General features: G+C 40.7%; 1 long non-coding RNA gene across 1 annotated transcript; it reads left to right on the forward strand.

The window, feature by feature from the left end:
* The first annotated feature begins 15,922 nt into the window (after window positions 1-15,922).
* LOC122779384 lies at window positions 15,923-18,190 on the forward strand. Its single transcript, XR_006361563.1, has 3 exons — window positions 15,923-16,489; window positions 16,652-16,794; window positions 17,925-18,190. It is a non-coding gene; the product is annotated as an uncharacterized LOC122779384 (long non-coding RNA).
* The last annotated feature ends 537 nt before the right edge of the window (window positions 18,191-18,727 follow it).

Consider the following 18,727-nt stretch of genomic DNA (forward strand, 5'->3'; position numbering starts at 1 on the left):
GCACATTTGGCCCTTGAATTTAGATGTCAGCCAATGTGGGAACCCTGGATACCAGTCACAAATCAAGTTCCCTTTCCACTTGGCCATGAACTGCTCCAAATCTAAGACAAAGCAATTATACTTCATTTTTCTCAAGGTCCAGGTTTGTACCATAAATCCCCTGATTGTGTGAATTGTTATTATTATTTTTTCATAATCCAACAATAAGTCTTTTATATGTTTTATCATGAGCAGGCTAATCTCTCCAGAGGCCACCATTTTGGACCACCGTGTTTTTACAGAAGCCCACAATGGACAAACTAAACATCATCAATCGTAGATTCTCCAAAACAGTCGGAAGGGGAGAGGGAGGTGATGAGGGATACTCATCGTCAACCTGAACCTTCACAAAAAAGGTTCAGGTTCACACCGTACCTTTAAAACCACAACAGTTTTACCCTTTTCTTTTCTACAACGCTTCAGTATCATAATCATAACTACAAGCAAACCAACACAACATCTGTATGCAACACATGCTATAAAACAAACACACTATGGAATGATGGAATGTGTTCTGCGTTTACCATATAGTCAAACACGTGACATTATTTTGATGTCATATCTGTGGATTAAAGAGTTAGATTTTTAATTGAGATTACAGCTCAACACATGGCAACAAGTCTTCTACCGCCCTTCAATCAGACACCTGCAATCTGGAGATAAGGAGGCCAATCAGTACGCTGCTCACACTCATTCATTTTGTGAATTTTTTTGATTCATATTTACATGAAAAGCATATTGAATAATGTGATATACATATTACATAGCATCACATTATATACACACACACACACCCTGATAGTACATGTGTGCATATATGCAGTATCAAGAAAAAAGATTTCCAGTTGCTAACGTTGATGTTTCTGTTTTCATTAATAGACTAAACATTATATTAGACATTCTATTATATATCTATGGTTTCAACACTGTATCCAGACTTGTGATCAAATACAAGAAAATACATAACGTGTACTTGTTTTGTAGGTTATTATGCCGGTGGTCTGGAAACCCCTGACTCTTTGAGAGTATCTTTTTTTGGTGACTGGGCTGAAAATGTTCAACTTTGGTGAAGAATTTGTGTTGACACGATGACCAATCAGCGTTGGGATTCTTTGGATCACGCCAAGTACTTGCTCGCAGCCAGACAAGGGTCAAAGTGGGGGAGGAAACTATCATTTCTGCATGTCGAGCTCTATGACACAAGTTGCTTGGGACAAAAACTAGAAGATAGGAATCTGTTTAAACAATTTATAAAAACATGGAACATTTAAATAAAAGAGCTAGACATGATACAGCCCGTGACTACTGTGTGTAATCTGCATTCAAGTGTAGTTTAGAAACATTCTCTCACTTTACAGCGAGTGCCGGTCAAGTGACGTTATTCCGGTTCCTTTAGGGTGCACACATCTTTACCATAGACCAGGGCTGTCAAACTCATTTTTGTTCAGGGGCCACATACAGCACAATTTCATCTCAAGGGGGCCAGTAAAAATAGCAAAATAATAGAATAATAACCTATGAACAAGAACTCCTTTGTTTTTTCTCCTTTGTTTTACATTTAATGAAGGATCATTTTACAAAACATGAAATTTCTTGAGAAATATGAGTGCAATTTCAACAATATCATGCCTAAATCTACTATTTACACAGCACACTGGATCTATAAAGGCACAAACATTTAGTCACGGGTATCTGGAGCATTTGACATTACGTTTAGATTAGTGTGAAATTTTAACAAATTCATCCTGTGGGCCGTATGTTTGACACCCCTGCCATAGACTCTCTCGCTATAGTAACAAGACTCCTGTTGGCCACTGTCTCTCCTCCTGCCGGTATCCTGAAACTCCCCAACCTGGCAGCACCACCGAAATCCCTGAGAGCTGTCACTCAGAGTCCGGTGGCTCCGCCCCCAAAGTGTCAAAATCTTTCCCCGCGTATAGAAGCACTCCACCAGCACAATTTGCATTTGGTGGGAACGTAGCATTGTAGAACCAAGGTTAAATGAAACATTAAAAAAAAAAGTGCTGGTGCAACTGCAAGGATATGATAACATGACTCCCACCGGTAATTGAAAGTTTCACACAAGTCAGCAGATACTACTGTAAAAGGTGGGGGTGTGACGACAGTATGCTCACTACAGACCACGCTACTCCACTGCACCTGTCATTGTTAAATGAGCTCCACACAACTTTGATGAAAACAGAGACAAAACTAACCAATTAACCCAAATTGCTCTTTTAAAAAAAAAATAATAATTCTGAACCACATTGTAATAATTTTATGAGACGATTATCATCCTTCCCAGCCTGGTTAATGTGGTGGAGATGGAAGCCTCGTCAGTCTCTGGGTGAGTATTGACTTAAAGCTTCTTTTTTTCCCCCTCACATGGTTGTTTCCTTATCAGTTGCTCAGGTGCTGACACGAGGCTGGTATGCAGGACCGGCACCATCTCTCCTCCGCAGCCACTTTGCTCGATCCTCAGACTAATCGGCAGCGAGTGATGGCACTTCACTGCGCCTATTCCAGTTGTGTGTCGCATCCACACTAAGCAGATAAAGGGTGGATGCAAATAGCCTGATAAGTGGGAATGTGTAACAAGTGCTCGGTTAAAACCCGGAGAGTCAGAGTTTGAGTCACAAAAGAGGAGTTTGAATCGAGTCCAAGTTGAGTTCCAATTACCTGAGTCATCAAAAATGTAGAAGTCCGCTCAGGTCCTGCTGTGTCAGGAAGTATGGATGGAATAACTGGGTATATTTTATATACATGGATGTTTATATATACTTAACTTAAACTCAACTCAGCTGTGAACACGTTTCCAATAATCCAACACTGCTTTTGTGATCAACGATAATGCATGCAGTCTTAGTCAGTATTTTAGGACATTGGTGCAGTCATAAAACAAAAGGCTGTTAACGAAGAGATTGAATCTTGTTTTTAATACATCAGTCGCTATCATTGTTTGCTGTTTCCAACTAATTTATTTGTCTTGATTTCATCCTGTCATCCTCCTAGAACTCCCAGGTCTTCTTTATACCTGAGATAAAAAAAAAGCAAAAAAAAAAAGCAAGATATCCATTAATGTCATTCAACATGAGCTGGAAATACTGTTATCCAACGTTGTGTAACGCCATCACGCCAAGTCTGCAAGGGTGGAGGAATCTAAGGGGAATTAGAAACAGGTACGATGTGAAGTGTTTCCATGGAGATTAATCATATTTCTTGACCTTGTTGAGTTGGCAGCTTATACAGATGCCAATTTAAGGTTCTTTAAGGGCATGGGTTGAGTGCTGTATGTGTATTGTGGTGATAGGTCAACCCTCATTTTCAGAGCTCATTAATTGTAGCATGTGACCAATTCCATGGACAACAGAAAAAAAACAACTGGTATAAACTATATTGATCTGAGCTAAAAGCAAAAATACCAGGGTTAGTATTAAGTATCAAGTTAAGTATATAGTTAAGTATCAACAAGTAGATTTGACTATAAATACAGTGCTTTTCTATCAAGTAAATGGATTTTTATGGTGTGTGTTTAGCCAAATTATTTCAGCTTCAACCCAACTGGTGACCAAACCCTCAAATCATAATGGTAAATGCACTTCCTTTCATACCTTTTGAGTACAACAACAAGGCTCGAGTACCTCAGTCTCAGTCTCTATTGGTGGATGATGCCAGGATACAAAAGCATGATGACATGGCTGCAACCAAAAGAGGAACAAAGAAGACAGGAGGGAGTCCTCTCCTACTGAGGAACTGGCCGTCCACAATAACAAGGGTCACTTATGTAAAAAGAAAATCTTCAGAGAAAGATCATGTGGTTTACAAGACTTTTAAAAAGACACTTTCACGATCCGCCCTAAGAGCTCCACGGGATCTCCCACAAATAATGATGACATTTTCCAAGAGAACAGAACGGTCAGGAGGAGGTACATTTCCATACATTTGTCTCTGGTCTTAAATAGACCTTGTTTTTGGTCGAAGAAGACAAAGACTAAGACGATAAGCATGGGCACTTGCATAGACGATGGTTTGCCGGCTCATAGAATACAAAGACATTCACATTGGGCTGAAATCCACCAGAATGGAACATGGTCATGTATGTGCAAGCTGAATATGTATAGTCACTGTCTGCAGACACGGACTCCAAAATGTATGGAGGAGCCCTAAGGGACTCAGGTTTAAAGCAGTTTTTGGCAGTTGGGCTAACTATCTCCGAGCAAGCTTCACCCTGCAGGAGGCTGATGGGAAGAGCTTGGTTGCCAGGGAGATTTGCTGCTCCAGCTGGTATGAGTTTGGTAAGTTGAAGTTTGACTGTGTTGGTTTCTTTTTCCCTTGTGGCAATAGGCCATGTGTTAACAATGTGCTGGTGCATTGGGTTGTATTTATAACTGAGTTTACTCAAGAAACTGACTTACCAGTCACTTACACACTTTACCTTCCCAACTGTGGCACAAACTGAGCCAATATTGCCATGTGGGAATGAACCAGAGCGCTTTTTGATGAGAAATGTCAAGAATTAGAAACCATACTATGCCTTCCCGTACCTCGCAGTTCTTATCAACACAAAGCCAGCTAATTACTGGCTGTAAACTCTCGACCCGCGTCTCGTTCCAAGGTCACATTCTTCTGTCATATTTAAACTTTGAAAGTGACATTGAACATTTCATTTTACAGCACGTAGCTTCAGCCAGAGGGGCCGACATTTTTGCTGATGAACTGCCACCGATGTACCTTTTTTTTTCGTCAGAAACAATCTGCTCTTGAGGACTTTTTTTTTTTTCCTCTTCATTTTCAACCTCACACCACCTTGCTTAAGTGACACCAATTAATCACATTAGGTCTTCGCGAGAATTGTCTGCTGAGCGTCGAGTCTTGGCCGACCCCAACAGTTGGAGAGTGAAGATAAAGACGTTGCACTGACAGCTCTGAAATAGGCCTTTTTTTCCACAGGTCAGCGTTCAGGGGGATATGAATATTATTATACATAAAAAGAGGAGGAAAAAACAATTGAGCTCTTACTTCAGAAGAGTTGAATGACATTGGGAGTTCTCGTTGCTTCCGCAGCCGCAAGTCAATGTATGGATGCAAGACTCTACAACTGTAAATGTGTAGAAGTGAATAAGATCAGCATTAAAGCCTATCTTCATGATATTATGGCTGGATTAGTTAGTCTTCACTCTCCCATATCAGGAAAAAAAATATCCCCTGACACACACAGACTAATGAAATACTCTGAGAGCATGTGTTTCATGCAGATCAGTGGAGATTGTGCTTAATATTGGATTCCTTAAATTGTGAAAGCACAGAATATTATAGCGCTCTTTGTGAGTCTTCATTCCAATCAAAATGTCTCTCTGAATACGAACTAACATCATTGGCCTTAATGTCACGTAACATTATCAGCTGTGTGGCTTAGTACAATGGAGCCATTGTGTTCATTGGTGAGGGGGGCTTATCTGTGAAAGACAGGAAAGGAGAAAATGAATAGAATAAAAAAAAATCTATCTCTGTTTAGCAAAAGGAGAGATTTCTCAAAATAGTTCCTGACAATATGGATTCAGAGACCTTGTTGAACAGTTATCAAACGCCGCGTCTGCTAAGTAATCCGTCAACGTAGATCACGCCGATTGCTTCGACTTGTGTGCTTTTACTCCAGTTACAAAATGATTGACTAAAAATAAAACTCTTCCACACGTCACGGTTAAAGGTAGAGTTAGAGATCCTGGAAAAAACTGTTTGATACAGGCTACATTCAAAAGTCCAAGCCCCTTTCTTCAGCACTGCGCAGCATCGGTAACTCTTTGGTAGTTTTCGGTGAAGTTTTTTTAGATACTTCAATTGACAACTATGATGAAAAACAACAAAGACATAAAGTTAACCTACCGCTCCAGTAGAAACAGAGCCACCATGTCATCACTTTGCAGCCCGTTGATACGGTCATAGGTCCATGATGGGTGGAAGACACATATTATAGGTGGATCCTGGGAGCTGATCCCTGCACTAAAGGTTCCAGGATAAGAGGCCAGATTCTCGCAGCCACGGTGGAACCCTCAACTAATCTGACAGCGGACATCTCGATTTAATACAGGGCAGTCTCCTTCTTCACGGTGCACCCGGGTTTTCATCTATCGGGCTGTTCGTAAACTGTCAAACCAAACGTGACGTTGTTCGCCACAAAAGACAATTGTTCAGGTATGTGACGTGAAAGGACATGAAACTTCAGTTTCATATTCACTATGTCATACAATTAAAAGATGATGGAGCATGACCACATGAGGTACACTCAGGCAATACATGATCATGATTTTTCATTTGTTCAGATAGTTAAAGACTGAGTTTTGATTCATACAAATGATTCATTGTAGTTTAAAGAGTTTAAGAGTCTGTGTGTGTTTGAATAAGCAAAATATCACTTACATATTGAACCTCTTTTATATATCGATACCGGAGAAAGGGATATTGCTTTATCTTGTTAGTGCATTATTGCCCAGTCCTACATCAAAATATCAAGTAATGGATTCAAAAGCAAACTTAACATTTATGTGGAGCACTAAAATAATAGACTTAAAACATTGATCAGTTAAAAGTAGAAGGAATAAATCGCAGCCATTGGGATTCAAAGTGTAATTTTGACTGCTCAACTGTTGATGAACTGTTCTGCCCTAAACCATATACTGTAAATACAAATAATAAACCAAGTTCACAAAGGTCAACTAAGGCTAAAATTATTTCTTTTTCATTTTGATCCTCTTGTACTTTGTGTTTTCAGGCAGAAGCAGAGTTAAATCTGCACAGACAGACAGAGAGAACTATTGTGAAGGTGAAGATGCTTGTTATGCCAGGTCTGATCAGGCTGAATTCTGCAGCCGGGGGTGGCTGGGTGATATACCGTTATGTTTGAGTTTTGTTTTGCTCATTGTTGTCAGACATACACAGTGCTGGAAGCCCCACCGAAAGCCCTGATGGCAGATTTCATATATTTTGTAAAAGATAAAAATAGCTCTATAAAGCTCTGCTGTGGACAAACAACAAGTTTCCTGGCTATGCGCTTCTTGTGCAGCTCATGCCAGCGTTATGAGCTGTTCTGGGTTTTAACCAGACAAACGTCAACATGAGGAACAAGGACGCAAGTTTAAAAAAAAAAAAAATCAAATGTCAGCAGAGCTTAGTTCTGATCAAACACCCTGTTCAAACTGATAGCACCCTGGACGCTGGAGCCGCTCGGGAACTGGCAGTAATTGAAAATGAGCAAAACTAAATCAAACAAACACTGGTGCTCTCACGCATGCATCTCTCTCTCTCTCTCTCCCTAAAAAAAAAAAAAAATGAAATAAAAAAATCTGAATGTGTTTCATCACTAAAAACAGCTTAAACTGAGCTGTAATTGCACACTCACACACGCATGTTTGGGAAATGCCACACGTTCACACACATGACTGTCATGGTGAAATGAGTAAACAGAAGCTTATCATTTTCCAAGAAGATCTAAAAGGCCTTGAGGCTCAGCTGTATCCCATTTTGAAGACGGAGATTAATTGCCTCTTTTTCGCCCCGACGGTAATCCTTGAAACTGCCTCTGCTCGGTGCAACAGCATCTCGGCTATAGTGTATTCACAAACACATAATACAACATAAAGCTCAACAGGCCTTCCCTTACCACACACACGCTTTACTTCATCACAAATATGAGACTAGAACTACTGTAAGAATCACAGGCATTTGAGTAGGACAGTAACAATGACTCTCTTTGGCGAGGAGTTCAATTTCTTAAACCCACAATGCAAGTTTTTGGTAGCTTGGGTACGGTGAGTCTTAAGCCGTGTTTCCATCGTGTGGAAAGGTTCGGTTTGGCACAATAGTACCAAAATTCCCAGCCCCCACTGTGCCATTTTTTTAGGCACCGTTCCCTTGAGTAAAATGGTACAGTAAAATCAGGCTCCACCCACGACAGTCAGTGGATTGGGTGAAAAACGTCACTCCCTTGCGAGCGCAGTCTACTCTCGTACAAAGCCTGACGTATTTTTGAGACAGACTGTCACAAACCGAGCCGGAAAAGAAAGAGCTGCTGGATGTTGGATGCACAGTCCACATCCCACCAAGTAAAGCTACTGTTCATATGTCTAAAAGCAAGCCTGACCCGGGGCTTTACCATTCCAAACCCTACTGAACTGTACCAAACCGGACTGTTCCACGACGGAACCACAGCGTTGTCACTTGTGGATTGCCGATTGCTGAAACAGATGAGAATGCGTGGCGTCTGTTGCTTCCTTCCCGCGCATGTGATATTTTGTAGGGTCTTAAAAATCAACCCAGTTTTTTTTTAATTAATTTTCTTGTCTTTGTTCACAAGACCATGTGCGCACAGAATGGCAGCATATGGTGCGCTCTGTTTCACAAATCCTCAAGAATCCAGACCGGCCTGGGATTTATGAATGTAACAGATGAGGTTTTGATGATTATGAGGTTCCTGGTGGTCGGTGGATCTGGAAAGGTTGTGCCTTCAGCATATGCTGCCCGTTGATAGCGATAGGTCATCCAGTCCTCCTGCCAGGGCTGGACATTTCATTTCACCAACAGATGGCTGCAGGGATTTTATCATTAAAATATCCCTCTGAATCTTTTCTCTATTATATAAAGAATATCGAAATGACAGAGTCTAGTCATGGCTTTCATTAACCACATTGTCACTTTGAATTCCTACTTGCATGGAAATGAGAATCACCATTCATGTGCCGTTATTGAGTTGTTCACTAAATGAGCATCAAGCTTGTGCCTTGCAGATGAAACATACAGTAATATATGTCAAGATTAATGAGGATTAGGGTTTTTTTTTTTCTATTTCATTCACCAGAGATTAATCAAAGCTGACTGGAAATCGCTCAACACTTTTACAAACTCAATCCTGGTTGAGCAATAAACTTTGTCTGTGGTGAGGACACGGCAGATTTTGATTTGGACTAAATGCTGCTTGGTGTGTGACTGCGCTGAAATCAGCCCAGTGATTTTCCTACCACCACGCCGTCAGGTCACCGTTGCATTGGCACTGATTACAAGGCCCCATTGACCAGCGGTGCATGCCGTTCTGTCCTCCAATGATGGTGCCGCATGAATAGGGTGTAATCAATCTTTGATCCAATCACAGGTTGGTGTCTGGGTGACTGACAGAGAGATCTCTGTGGGGCTCTGATGAGGCCAGAGTTAAAGGGCTCCCAGGAGACCGGGGGCCTATATGACAAAGAGATGCTCTGAACAGCAGTGACTCGCCGAAATGAATTTAGTGAACACTGGTTTCTGCCCATCACTGCTTCAGGTCAATGGAGCCAATTCATTCACTCGACGTGAGTGTGTTTCTTCATGGAAAATTAGCCTGCAAACCAGCACGGGGAAGTGGCAGTTGGCAAGGACACATTGAAATGACTCTGCTTGACATAAAAGTGACTCAGTATATAGGAGAGGATACGTTGATTCAAAGAGCAAAAGTCTAATGTATTGATAAATGATTTGAATCATCAATAAGAATTAGTATTATCAATAAATCCTCATTTATGTCTGTTCTAAAATATGATTATCAGATCAAATGCTATCTACTAAAAATGTTTAAAAATTTCACAGTTATGGCAGTTATTTTTTTTAAATCATATATATATATATATATATATATATATATACATATAGTATTGTTGTCCAAAGAACCTGTATCATATCATGAAGGTGTCGATTTACACCCTACATTTCTCATGAATGGTACATTCTGCTGCAAAGATGTTGCTTGTTGGTTCTGGCACTTACAGAATAGTGCCTGCTAATAGCAACAGCTTTCTAAATTTAACCACAAACAGACAGTTTGTTTTTTTGGGGTTTATTTGTGCCAATGTTACAAAAAGCTGAGGTAAATAACTTCATTTTAATTCACATTTACCACAAACTGGATATTTACTTGGCCACCATGGTGTTCAAAATATGAGGACCTTCAACTGATGTGAATAACTGAGCCTTTGCAAATAGCTCGGCGTGGTCGGGCTCACGGCACAAAGACAGGAATGACTGAAGCGCACGTCCTTTTAAAGAGGGGGGATTCTTTCTAAATGGAGCAAATACCTATCGGTCAAAGACTGGTGTGGGTGTCCTTGGAGGCACGATGTCTCGGAGTTCTTCAAACAGTCTCTTGTCACAATCATATTGTCTGTATTGGAACTTTAATCACAACTGCATTAAACCGAGGTATTTTGAACTATTCTGATGTCTTGTGGAGCCATGGTCGGCATAGTCAACTCCTCCAAGTGAACAGTAGATGGCGGTAGAAAACATTTTAAATGTAACTTAGACAGGGAGAGAAAAATGTCACACACACACAAACTCTTTTTTTTAGTTCATTTTGAAAATGCATATGTTTTATTAATCTAAAAATGTGATGAGAAGTTCACAATGACTGAAAAACAATATTCTATATCAGGTACAGTGCTCGTCCTGTTTCTCTACGCGTTTCTGTTAACACGGCCACAAGCGTCACGACTTCTAGAACAAACGGGCATAAAGGCAACATCGTGTTTGACAAAACGCAGGAAGCGAGAGACAGAGCGGCTAAATCCCACCCGCAAGTTAAGCTTATCACCTCCTTCTCCTTCTCTGGAGCTCTACTGTTTCATCAGGCAGGGTTTATCACTGTGTCAGAGACCGGCAGTGTTTGAAGTTTCCCCCGAGACGAGATCCCAGGCAAAATGGACGAGCATGTTGAATCCAGCATGGCCGTCACTTGACATGCTGGACATGTGTAAACATGGGTAAACATGGGTGGGGTCTGTGTCTCTTATCAGGGAAAGAGTGTGTGTAAAGTGAGGGAGGGGGTGTATGCAGTTTCTCGAGTGCCGAGGATAAAGCTCGGCGCTGTCGATGGAAATTAAAGCTGGCAGATCAATAACTGTGGGAACCAAAGCCCTGTCAAAGACAATACACTGCAAAAAAAACCAGGCGCTGTGTAACATGAACTGAGGAATTCAAATCCTGTAATGAAATTCATCAGCATCTATTCTGCTAAGAAATAAAAATACTGCTGTGGGAAAACAAAGTAAGTAGATTATTTGATAAATCCCAAAAAGCAAATATAGCACAGCCACAATGAAAGAAAATAATGTCAATCACTCTTGAGCATTTAAATTTTTCCTGGAACTCTTGTACCAGGTTTTTGAAAAAAATCTCTTCTTATTTGAGTTCTGGAAAAAAAAGAAAAAAAAAAAGCTTACTGCTGTTTGTAAATGATAGAAGATACAAGGCAGTATGTCTAATATATTTATATATATATATATATATATATATATATATATACATATATGAAATGAATATAATACCTAATATAATATGATTTAATATAAATGTCAACATTTTTACAATATTATGGGATCAATAAGAGCTTAAGAGGGAAAAGGGAAGAATAGGTAAAGTTTACATATGAAAAAAAACATGATGTTAATCCTCATAATCCCCTATCATCTGTCACTAAACAGTGACAACAATCAATAATCTACTAATGTAAAATGCAAAAAAGTAGAAAAAAAACACATCAAACTCACTTGTTCTTGGATTGAAGAAATTGATACAACACAACTGCCATTAAGGCACTTAATCATTAACAGACTTTGCATCCAAAATAAGAAAATTGGTGACCATTAAATGGAAATTCGAAAACATAATATAAGTATAGAAAAGAAAGGGCCGGAAGCGTCTGTGTGCACGTCTTTGAATAGACAGCACTGAGGGATGGTTTACTGGCAAGGGAATTCTCTCAGTCGCCTCTTTAGTTGGAATTGATTTCTTCAAAGGCGACAGTTGTTTTTTTAATTAAAACACTGAACTGGCTAATTGTGAAATTGATTCAGGTTGTGTTTTTCACAGTGTAAAGCGATATAGTATTGTTGCCCTTAGTTTTACTGGTGATAAATTAAAGGAGAACACAAGTTAAAGTGTCTTGCGGAGAGTCGTTGGGACGCCACAAGCTACCAGCTTCACGGCACATCTTTGGATCGCGCCGGAGGATCATTTTGGTCTTTTGATGATGACAAGCGAGGCGTAGTGACCAATGAGCCGTCATGTCCCACGGATGGAGACCAAGTCTGAAAGTGGCTGCTCCCATCAAAACGATGCTGTATTGATTTGCAGTGGAACCAAATAACACTATGCCAGCAAAGTCCCTCAACTGTATTAAGCCAGAGAGATAGAGAAATGGGCAGAAAAAGTGTTGCAGGGCACTTGGCAACTGTGTGTGAGTGGAAGCGTGAGCTGTCTTTCCAACTGGAAGGTCAAGGGTTTGATTCCAGTCCCCGCTAGGCAACATGCAGATGTGCCGCCAGCATTCTCTTTATCTGTCAATAAAGACGAAGTTGAGCCGAGAAGTCGTTTGATCGACACTGACACAGCGGAGGAACACAGCCGTACGACAACAGAGCAACTTTTATTCAAGTTCTCTGTAACATTAACTGTACATCGGCAACCGGAGGTGTGCAACCCCCAATCTGCCCAACCGAAACCCCCGACCAAAGCTCAGCATCCTGTCGTACCCATTCCTGGGGCCGAAGGATTCGATGGGTTTGCTCAAGCCCTGGGTACACACTGACCAATTTACTGTAGGAGGGCGTCTTGGCAGAAATTGAATACTACCCTTAAGTATGTTTGTATCAGTGTATAGTAATTTTATTATTTTGTTATTTTAAATTAGACTTGTCTGTAGTTAAAGGCTTTGGTTTATGGAGACCGCCTTCTATTGCCTAATCTTTGAGTGCCAAGTTGTATATTTGTGGGTACCAGTGGATTTCAAACTCAAGCAAGTCTCCATGGTTAGCGTTTTCTGCATGTTCTCTTTTGACCAAAAGTAGAACACAACACCAACTGTACTTGAAAGTACACTGTGTAAGATAGTGTAAGAAAGATCTAACTGGACATGTGTCATGTGATAAATGACTCTTTTTTTTTTTGAATAAAATACTCAAAATTTGACTTTACTAAGATACACAAATTAAAATCATTAGCTCTGCAAAATAAGCAGGACAAGTCTGCTCCAGTCGCACCATGCAGTGCACCAGTGTGGAAACATCTTATTCCACTCAGTTATTTAGGTTTTTCCTTTAATTTGTCAGCCGTCTGTGTTTATCTGGGGAAAGTAAAGTCGTTTGCTCTCTCAGCCTGTCTTACTCTTTCTAATTCCTGAGCCACACACACACACAAACAGAGAGAGACAGAAAGAGAGCGAGGGAGAGTTTGAGACCATTTAATGCTAATCCCACCACTCTTCAAAAAATGTTTTGGAAGTTTCTCAATAAGCAATGTGTATAACTGACAGCATGAGAGTCTTTAACGCACAGAAAACCCTGTAAGCTCATTATCAAAGTAGCTTGGAAGTCCGTATCAACAACAGGATTAGTCATCGGACCAATCATCACTTCAGGAAGTGATGTGCACTTCAGTTTACCATGTTGCGTCCTGGAGCATGGACAAATCAAGCTGTGACAGTGCTTGATTTAGACGTATTCATGATGAACTTAATGTATTTCTCTCCTGCCAGTAAGATTTATGTCGTGCCTGAGATGAAATTTCCTTTGGAAAATCACATGACAAACCTCCACATCCGTCTTTCTTGAGGGCTAAAGTTACCTTCAGATGTGCTGTATTTCAGCAGGGCACTTTGCCATTGGATTAATCATCGGACATTAAATTATTCATACCTTATCCAATCATGAAGAACTGTCCTAAGCTTTAAGTAATTCCATAATTTTTGGATTTTTTTTTTAGTGCCAAGTCACAAGACCCTTTGAGGCAGAAATAATCTCACAGGTTGAATTGAAATCAAAACTCAGAATCCCAGCATGGTGTCTCTTCTTAGACATCTTCAAGATGGAACTGTGATCCATCATAGCAAGTTTGGTTCAGATCAGACCTTGTATAGTGGAGTTCTATTAGTTTTGTTTCTTGGCATGTCATGAGAATGTTAGTTTGCTGCCCCCTAGTGCCTACACCATGTGACATTAAGTGAAGCTTTTGATAGCTTTTAATCCTCATCTGGTCCAGAGTAACCTGATCAAATTTGACGTTGATTGAGTCAGGCTCCAGGAGGAGTTTGTCCAAATATAGCAGGTGCAAAATCGCCAACTCGCCCCAAAATGGCCGCCTTCCTGTTGCGTTGGGGTCCAAAATTGTGTACCGATTTTCATTCATGTAGGTGAAACTGACTGGCATACGATTATGGAAACATGCAGTTAATAGATCCCCCTATAGTTTTAATTTCCGATTCCTGGGTATGCATTATTATTTTTTGCTTAGAACGTAGAACCATAAAAATAGAAGAACTAAATTGGAGCTTTAGCAATTTCAGGTGACTTTGCAGATCCTGTCTCTCTAATAAAATGTATTGTTGGTGAAATAAATACATAGTTAGAATAAACTGGTAAATGGGCTTTATATAAAATAAACAAAGTAAACAAAATAAATAAAGTAACTGCTACGTGCTAACTGATGAAACGAGTGAAAATAGCCATATTTTCATTTAATTATTACTTAATTTTTTTTATTTTTACATCACTCTAAATTGATTTTCATAACAATCACTACTTCATGACTCCTGGCAGTGGCACTTTTCACATGAATGACAATGACGTGATGAAATGTTTACCTGGAAAAGAGGTTTTATTTAAATTCTATATGTATTTCATTATTGCTATAATTTATAGAAATATCTTTTGTTCTATTTAAACTTAAAGTTTTTTTTGTTGCATAATTTGTGATAGTAAAAAAATCTTGAAATCTCTTTTATATCAATATTATATCATGCATGCCACCACACCACTGGTACATGTAAATATAGTTCACTAGTGTACTGTTAACTTCATTTTATTATAAATATAGATCTTTTTCATCTTAATTGTAGATGTACTGATGCATTTATGTATGTATTATTTTTTTAAAGAGTTTGAATGATGGACAAAAAAACCCTGAGATTGTGTGATGACAACTGATTATCTCACAGACTGTCTCAGAGCTGATAAACTAATTAATAAAAAACTAATTTGCTTTCCTTTGATGCTTCTGGTTTTTTTTTGGATGACAGAAGTTAACTCCACTACTCAACAGGACAAACAGAAATATACACACATTTGGCAACGGCTGGAGCTTTGAGACTTTTATTTCCACGGCACGCAAGAGTGAAGAAAGACGCCATCAGGGATTATTTTTAGCCACTTACATTCGAGAGTGAAGCAAATCAAGTCGCCCTCTCTCTGCGCGACTGGTGTTCTCACCAGTGCAGATCTCTCACTGCTGACCTGCCCCTTCAAGGAGGCTCAGTGGGACACTGCAGGGTTTTTGGGTCTGCAGGACAGACATGACAGCGCCATGTAACCGCACACGCTGTTAAATCTGCTGGGAAATTAATCCCTCGTTTGTTCAAATTAATCAAGAGCCTCTCCGCGCACTAAATGGTTGGAGTTTACAATAATGTCAAGGAGTCAAGCTTGTTTATTCCCGACAAACACTTTAAGACTTCAATCAACTGTCCCATCAGCTACTCTCCCGTGGAGTAAACACACACACTCTCACACGCTGATGATTTAGTCCTCCCAACGTGGCATCATAAATCATGCCTCCGAGCCAATAAAGCGCTCCGCTTGGCCATCTCTGAACCCTCCACAGGCGATGTTAGCCTTCCTGTCATATCGCAGCTACAGAGTAATTAACAATATGTTTCCGCAAGGGCAAAACAAAAGAGCCACTGGTGCACATTTCACTGGAGATGAGTGTTTCACCATGGTGACGAAGTCAAGGGTTACACCAACAACTGTATCACGCCATGCAAATTCCAGCCTCGCTGCATTTGGACGGTTAAGTTAAGAGCGGGCGACATTTTCAGCGTGTGAGGAATGACTGCACAAACTCCGAGTTGTCATCCCAAACAAAGAGCAGCGCAGGCCACGGATCTAAGCTCTGCGAGGAAATCATTCTCACCTAAATCCCACCGAGACGAAAAAGGATTGGAGGATTACAGTGAGCACTCACTTAGCTCTAATCAAAGTGCAAAGCTGCACAGGCTACATTTGTCCTTGTTAGACATTTACGTTGTGAGGGAGCTGCGTTTAAAGCAGAGCTGTAACACTTAGTTAATCAGGCTTGTGAGTAATTGCTTGCACACTTTTGCGTCTGCTTTGGAAACATCTCCCCTTAAGATATATTTTTGCTCACTCTACGCTCTTTAATGTTTTTTTTGAACACCTCTGAAAATGTTCACGTTGCCTTTCAGCATGCCTTTAATTCGGAATGAGGGCAGACGGAAACACTCTCATCTGATCGGCTCCACCCTCAAAACATGAGCGTGGATCCTTGTTGCTTCTATAAAGTGTTTTTGATGGCGCCTTGTTATCCCGGAGCACTGCGAGCGCGTCTCTGATCTCCATATAGAAGGGGCCGCGTGCAGGTTTGTTCTCTATCAAGCGATGAAACGCGGTGTATTTATTCATACGTCTGTTGTTGCGTGTGTTTTCACTTCACATCAGGCACCACGCCCCCTCAACCTCTCATCATTACACCGTGCTTTAATCCCTCCCCACCTCCCTGCGTTCCCCTCTTTTTTACCCAGAGTTTCCTCGGGGGATGTGACTTCTACTGCGCCGTCTCTTTGCACACAGGTAACAGGGAAGATAGAAAGCACAGCCTGTCTCGCATCTGCAGGGAGCAGGGGAAAGACAAAGGGAAACCCTGAAGCTGTCTCACAAAAAAAAGGTAAATATGTATTATTACAAGATGTGTGTTTGTTGATGCCGGGTACAGGAATAACATTCAGGAAACCTGATGTTCAGGTTAAAAGAGGGGGGGAAGGTTTGGTTATTCACTTTTTTTGGATATGTTACTCTTGGATGACTGAGTGAATCATGCAGCTTCATCCCCCAATTTTCACACAAAAGTACACGAAACGCCATTTCTCTCCAGATTTTTGTTTTAAATCAGGTCAGTTGGAAACATTGAAAGAGAAAAAGTCGACAGTGTCTCTCACCACAACCAACTTGGTAGGCGGTGATGCCAGCTTCTCTGGTAATTCAGCTAAGCCCATGTAGTTTGGAAAGAAGACGTTCCCAAAGGCCAATTTTCCCATCAACTGAAATTTACATCGAGTATAAAAATAGGAACGGTAAAAACACCGGCGCATTGAAGCAGCGATAATTTGGGATGCCACAGATCAGAGATGGGGAAGATTTTTTTTCCACACTGACACAAATGAAGCAAATAAAACCCATTTACATTTTAAAAGTAAAAATACATGCAAAATGTGACATTTAACCCCACTGATACCTTTCCTCTGTGTTTTGCTATAGTTGAACGCTAATGCTGAGACGCTTGGGCTGCGTTTGCTGTAACTTTGTATGGCGCTCTGACGGATTCTGAGCATCGTCTCTTCATAAGTCTCATCATATCACACAACCAGACGTTTGTGAACACAGATTTAGATCCACGTGACATTCTGAGGCAACTTTTCTATATCTGAGGCCATTCGTCTTCATAGCTTTGATTCTGTCATCACAACCTTGATCACACACAAACACACACACACACACAGGGAGAACACGCAAACTGCCCTTATTCCTTAGTCTTCTACAAGGCAACAAAGCTAACCACTACTGCACCATGTGGCCCCACTTCTTCATCTCATCGTGCTTCCACTATAAATAACCACTGGTCTCTTCCTCACGGCCTCTCACTCATTATCAGAATAACCCAGGTAGTCCACGATGATGTTACAAGCCTGAGATTAGGACCACCTCTTCAAAAGGGAACAGAGAGCGGGACTAAAAGTGATCAGACGGTGCTGGACAAGAGGATCACTTTTAATGAGTCTCTCCTCTGTTCCCACAAAGCAGGCAGCTCGACCCGAAGTCCGCCTCTCCCTCCACTGGGACAGAGGCTGATGTTCAGCCCGATGGGACGAACAGGAGCAGCTGAGGTTCACTCCAACTTTCCTCGCAGAACTGGGTGCAGCAGAGACTCTCAGTGGATCTCACAGTATTGTGCGGGATGCACACATAAATTCACCTGCACTTGACTTACAATAAAATCTAGGTCATTGCACCAACATTTTCACTGCTTCACTGCAGGAATTAAAGTGATTTGTATAACCACAAAATGTGTGTCCTGTAATATAAGAGGAGCATGGCATCGCACTAAAAAGTAAATACAACAAACACTGACTTACGAATGATTTCAAAAACGCTCGGTGTTCTCTATTTTACTTTGTTTACTTAAAGAACGTTGTATTTGTGACTGTCAAACTAGATCATCTGTATACATTTGTTTCCAGTATGTAATATTTAGGGAGGGGTTTACTGACACAACTTTCATATACTACCCTTCTGTAGAATTGGCCTTCTCGGTTTATGGCCGTCTCAACAAGACGTCAAACTTTGATTGAGAATAGACAGCAGGCTTTGAAGAAACACCAGTCGCAAGGGGGTTGGCCAACCAGCTGACTGTTGTGGGTGGAGCCGGTTTGGTAATCCAAGGGAAGGCTGCCAAAAATGGAATGGTTATTTTGGTACTATTCCTTATGGAAACGCCAAAATTGCGCAAAAAAACAAAAACCAAAAACTCTACTTGTGTGAAATAAACAGCTTCACATGCAGTTCTTTGTTACTTCTGCCAAGGAGGTTATTTTTCCACCGGC

The sequence above is a fragment of the Solea senegalensis genome, linkage group LG1, assembly GCF_019176455.1.
Source record: "Solea senegalensis isolate Sse05_10M linkage group LG1, IFAPA_SoseM_1, whole genome shotgun sequence".
NCBI lineage: Eukaryota > Metazoa > Chordata > Actinopteri > Pleuronectiformes > Soleidae > Solea > Solea senegalensis.